Here is a 6,000-nt window from a genome sequence, read left to right on the forward strand (position 1 = left end):
GGCCGTGGGGCTGAGGTATAACAAAAGGATGTTGTCAAAACTTTCTATCCCAAAGTGATAAAACAGGAGTCCTGTGGAACTTCTGATTAAATTCAATGGGGCCAGGATTTTAGCCTTATCCTTATGGGATTTCTCCTTTATAATCTTTTTACCCTTTCTCCTTTTCTCATGTAAAAAGGTAGTTATTAGGATACTACTTTCTGGGAGGAACGTAATGACAAATTTCGCCGTGTGGACGGACAGAAAGAACCTTAAAACACTTGTGAGCACTCAGAAGATCTCATTTGATTATTATTTTCCAGTTTTAATGTCACCGAAATTCGGGAATAAAAGAAAACTCCTTAACATCAATTTAGCATTAAGAATCAGGCATATCCTTTTGTTGCAGCGCTGGGTGTCAGGAGGATAGTTCCTCTAATCAGGCATACCTAACACTGGTTCTCTTGTCATATTTATACACAAATGTTACAAAGATTACAAAGTGGTACACTCCCCGTTACAATAATGGGTTCGTATTTCTTCACCTAGTATGCAAACTAGAGTGCATGCTCGGTTCCTTTCTCCGCCTCTGTCTTTTGAGTAGGTGGTGTAATTTGGGTAGGGGGCTTATGGGTCGGTGGTCGTGGGGACCCTGGCCCAAATTACCTTTCCCCTAGTTTCTCAATATTTCGGTGTTGGTAATTGTTCGCTATGTGCCTCAGGGAGATAAGGGTGCTCCTGGAGACAATTAGTGTCCTCCCTTTCTGCAAAGTATGTACATAAGGACCTTGAAGTGTCTTGTAGCTCCTCCTTTTTCTCATGATGTGTAGCAGGTGCTCATTCTAAGAATCGTTAACCTTCTACCTAAAGTAACAATGAATAGTTTCTTATCACATATAGGTGGGCCTTCGTTACAGGCCTATGTTTTTGGCTACACTAATACATCAGCACACTGTCATATTAAAACTCATGTTTATATCTTTTTCTAATTTCACTTTTCATTGAAGTATTTTCTAAAGCATGAACAGTGTCTGTTCATAGGAGATAGACCTGACCCTGCACTCCAAGTCTAAATAACACAGTGTTTTGGTATAGTGTGAGCTTTGTCTGAATTGCTACAAATTGGACGCATCTCTACTGTGCACAAGAAAACTAGTTTTGAAACACATGCTTCATATGTCCTAAAATGTGGGCTGGTGGCCTTTCAAAGTAATATGCACTGTATTCCACTGCAGAGTGCATTCGCATGTTAAAAGCAATATAGAAATATAAAAATGTCCTCACAATATCTATATGAGGTAAATAAAGTGTCCTCTTATTTCATAGATGTAAATATGTAGAAGTAGAAAGTCAAAGGATTTGACCGAAGTTACGGACAAAAAGCATGCTAGGATTTACGACGTTGTTTCTCAAATATAGGCAAACTTTACCCTGAAAATACTAGTTTGTCTGTGAGTGATACATTAGGGTATCTTCTGGCGGAGCTTCCTTCTTCAGCAAAAGATTGAGGTAAGCTACTCTTCCCAGGAAGCTCAAAATCTTCATTACAACTGATCTTACTACACTTTTACTATAGTTCACTGCCGCTTGTATACTGAAGGATCCTCTTGCTGATGTCAAGCCCAAATATAACGAATGGACTGTAGGATCAGTGTAGGAAGCTGCAGATGGCTCCTGTAAGCACTCTGGCTTATCCTCTGTTTCCAATGATGCGTAAATCACTGGCTCCATCTGCCTGCATTTTCTTTCAGCATCTTGGGCATTATAACTCATTAGGAGGTGGCAGGGAAACTCACCCTGAACTGCAACGGCTTTGCCAAAAAGCACAAGACACTGAACAACCCTCAGGAAAACCCATCCCTCAGCATTTTGCTGACCACTCCGTTGCAGAGAGAAATGCCTGCTTTATTTTGTACTCTTATCAAGGCAGAGAACAGGCTATTTGAAAGCCCAGGGTATCAGGCAGGAAATCCTCATTCCCTATTTTTCTGTGCTTGTAAAGTGAGAGGGAGTGACGACAAGCTCGTATCCTGACAGATTTCACCATCATTCTGTTTGGCATGGAGTCATTTGCAGTCACCCCTTTGCTTGCCTGCTTACTATAAATAACATACTGTCAGAAAAAAGAATTCACTGTTCCTTACTCTATTGCTGGCAACAGAAAACTATTTTCTTGCTGCTTGTTAAGTATTTTGGGCTTTGGCTTGGATTTCTACAATCAGGTCTAGAATAAATGACATTAAATGCAGATTGGTTGTGCTACATGTTGAATTTTGTTCAAGAAAACTTTTACTGGGGAGGGAGTGCAAAACACCAGGTAAAGGAAGTACTTAAAATTGTCTGAACTGCAGAGAGTGAGCAATATGGGATGATGCAGTCTGAGAGATAAAAGGCTATAGGAAAAAAATAGGGTGAAGAGAAAACCTTAGGAAAGAGCTTGTAGGTGAGGGGAAGACATCTATAGGTAGAGCACAGCTAAGTTGAGTGGCTGCTGGTTTGGTAAGGGTAGGCTCGGGTGAGAGTTCTCATTTCTACTGATAGATGTGGGGTTTTTCCTAATTAAAAAGCTTTACAAATCTTTAATGGCAGTGATCTTTTGAACATGATTTGGAAACTAAGTGAACGTTTCCAGTGTCTGAATGTTATTACTCTCATATGCTACCTTTAAAAATATCTCTGAAGGCACCTATTGTTTACTTACTGCTGCTCACTGTTTGCTTATTGTCCTCTTTGCTGTGTCAGGCAGGAGTCCGGATCCGAAAGAGTAATAGTACCGGCTGAAGACTGCATCTTGCCACACACACATGATGCAACTAAGCAGCACGGGCACCCTTCCCTTGGTCATTTCCTGGCTCTTACTGCATTTCTCAAACACTGATGTTCTAATGCCAGTTTTTGGGATGTGTGGCCCTGCTAGTATAAACCTGAGTGGTGTTGAGATTCCTAGGTGTTTCAAAGGCAAGAGCTATCAAACAGCGATAAAACAAGGATAAACTTACTGTCATTTCACTCACAGGCCTATAAGAAAAAAATCCATTTTTCTCTAACCTTGGTTTCCAGAGTGATGGAACTGATATCGGTAGATTCCCCAGAAGTATTTTTTTGCTCTTTTGGTCAAGCACTATCCAGTGAGATACTTCAAGTCTTATCCATACACAGAATTCAATGACATTTTTAGAAACTGTTTAATTGTACCAGTGCAGACCAATGTGTAGGCAACCCTAAGTTCTACATTGATTTTTCTCAAGCTGGTTATCCAAACAAATACCTGATAAAATAATGTGGGTGTCTGTATAGGGGTGTTACATTAGATAAACCAATTTAAGTCATAATTTAGCTGAAGTAATGGGGGTGCATTTGCAGGCAAGATTCTAGTGTGTATTTTCTATCCTCAGTCTTTGTTACTCAAACATCGTAAGAATTAGCTGTTCTAATTCCTGCATCTCCTTGCAATACAGTAGCATCGCATAACTAGATATATGAAATTTAAATTATTTACAACTTGCTTTCTGACACTCCCTGAGAAAATCTATGATGTTCTTGTTTAGCCTACCTTATGCATACCAAGGGACTGATTTTGGTGCAAACAATATTTTTCTAGCATTTTTTTTTAACTCTGTATATGGCTTTAGATCAGAAGAACCTATTTCCATTAGAACATAAAGCATCAAAAGATTCCAGCATTATATTCCTTTCTAGTTGTATGATGAAAGGAAATTATAATCTACAGCAGTGGGAGCAAGCTTATAACAAGAAAAATGTCCTGCCTAATGCCCAACATGTTTTTAGTCAGGCTGAAGTTTATGGTAAGTGCTGGATTGCTGCAAATGCACAGAACAGAAATCAGTAGAGGCACATCTCGCAACTCCAGGCTGTAGCTTCGTAATAAAATCTCCCAGAGCCCTCGTTTCCTGTCAGCCTGTACTTGACTTCCTTTATGTAGAAAATTCCCTGGGAACTTAATGATCTGCCAGAATTAGTTTATTCAGTCTTTGCATGCCCTGCAGACCGTGCCTTTGTCTTTCATTTGTTCCCGACTGTCCAGGAAGGAACAAGCTGTGGGCTGGATGGATTTTCACCTTTTCATAGAAAGGATTTTGGATTGTTAGACAAGGGCCCTTTTACATGAAGTTGTATTATTATTTGAGGTATAAGACGCACAGAATGCAGAGCGAAACCTACTGTTTTGTTTTATGTACTTGAAGAGATAAATAATATATGAGATCAAAGATACTTTCACTACCTTCCTGGATTTTTATGTGCTCTTTTTTGTTTTAATGTTTCATAATGCAGACAGATACATATTAGACCATAAATCATTCCATTTCTTTTGATGGTGTTACTGCAGACACCCAAAGCAGAATAACAGTGTTCAAAATACGGGTCACTTTGCTTTTGGTTTCCTTGCTTTACACATGGTAGAAAGAATAATATTTTTTAAGCCTGTGACTTGCACAGTTATGGAAACATCAGACTCCTAGAGAGTATGTCATTACAAATAGTGTTTAAAAACTGGGAGTCTAGATAGATATATGTCAGACTTTGGGGTTATATTTTGGTCCTAAGTAGCAAAACTGAGGGAGAATGGGGAAAGAAACTTCTCTCTCTGCCTGGCTTCCTGCTGGTTTTTGTTATGCTGCATCATAGCACAAAAGCTAGGGTTAGCTGGAAGAGAAAATGCCAACAGGATTTACATGGGTAAAAGGGTAGATACAGTTGTAATAAATGTCTGTGATACAGCCAAGCTCTGAGTGACCCCAGCAGACCCATCCAAGAATGCATTCCTGGTGTCTTTGCTCTTGGGCTTGCTGTAGGACTCAGGATGGTGCTGCTGGAGACGTCTAAGAGGGCCATAACTATCACTCTGGCTCCTACCAATGCATCCATCAAACTCCTGGCAGTTGGAGCCAGGATGCATGAACAAGCTTGTAGGCATGTACGTGTGCTCGCACGTAAGAACTGGGGTCCTGTGTTTCAAGTAAGATGTAAACACCATGTGCTAGGGATGGCAAATATGCCAGCATTCTGTTTTGTTTAATAAAGGTGTGGAATTTAATGCATTGATGTAGTCAGGGAGGTCGCTGTAATGTGTTCTTTCTTCAGATAACCTGAACTATGTTGAAACAAATACCAGGCTGGCAGGACAAAGAGAAACTGTTACCAGCTTTAAATGTGTAATGGGCAGATACTCAATACTAGGTTGGGGTCTTGAAGAAAGCTGGCTGTGAAAAGGGTCCCAAAGAGCTGGATTCTGGGTGAGATGTCTTGTTCCCCAAAAGTAGTCACACTACGTTAGTCTTCCACAGCATTTCTTTCACTGCAGGGGATGGGTAGTGCATGGGTCAGCGCTGCATTTGCTGTGTGCTTTAAGAAAAACTGACGGGCAAACCTCGCAGCAGGTAATGGAGTGCAGGGGCTTCTCTTTGTTTTCATGCTTAGATGGCCTCTAAAGTTTGAAACAGTATCTGCTGTGATGAATGCTTTGCTCAAGCAGCTCAGTCCACCTGCAATATTGGCCAGGATTTGAAGAGCTGCCTCAAGTTGTTTCTGTTCCTGGACAAAGCCATGGGTAGGATTGCTGGTCTTGCTTCCTAGGAGTAACCTAGTGGGAAATGGCAAAGTGATAAGTAAAGAGCTGTACTGGACTGGAGTGCTACTATTGGGTTAATTTGTTTATATTCTGTTCTAGTCAACATGAAAAGCCTGCTTTTCAGAAACATACTAGATCAAGTCAACTTATACCTCAAGTAATAAAAATATGACAAAATAAGTTGTCTTTCCCCCCCCATGAAGCTTATAATTACCATGAGGCTGTGTTTGTCTCATTGTGAAACAGCAGTGGGAGTTAAAGAACGGAGTCAACATCTGAGATATCAGCATGTGTGCGCACACAAAATGACTTAGCCAAATCGTTGTGCACACAGGATAATTAAACAATCAGCTTACATAAAACAAAACAAAAACAGGTGCTGAAACAAGAGCACAAGAGGTGTGGGAAGATGAAGAAGAGTTACAGCTGTA

Source organism: Balearica regulorum, chromosome 1 (genome assembly GCF_011004875.1).
Source record: "Balearica regulorum gibbericeps isolate bBalReg1 chromosome 1, bBalReg1.pri, whole genome shotgun sequence".
Lineage (NCBI taxonomy): Eukaryota > Metazoa > Chordata > Aves > Gruiformes > Gruidae > Balearica > Balearica regulorum.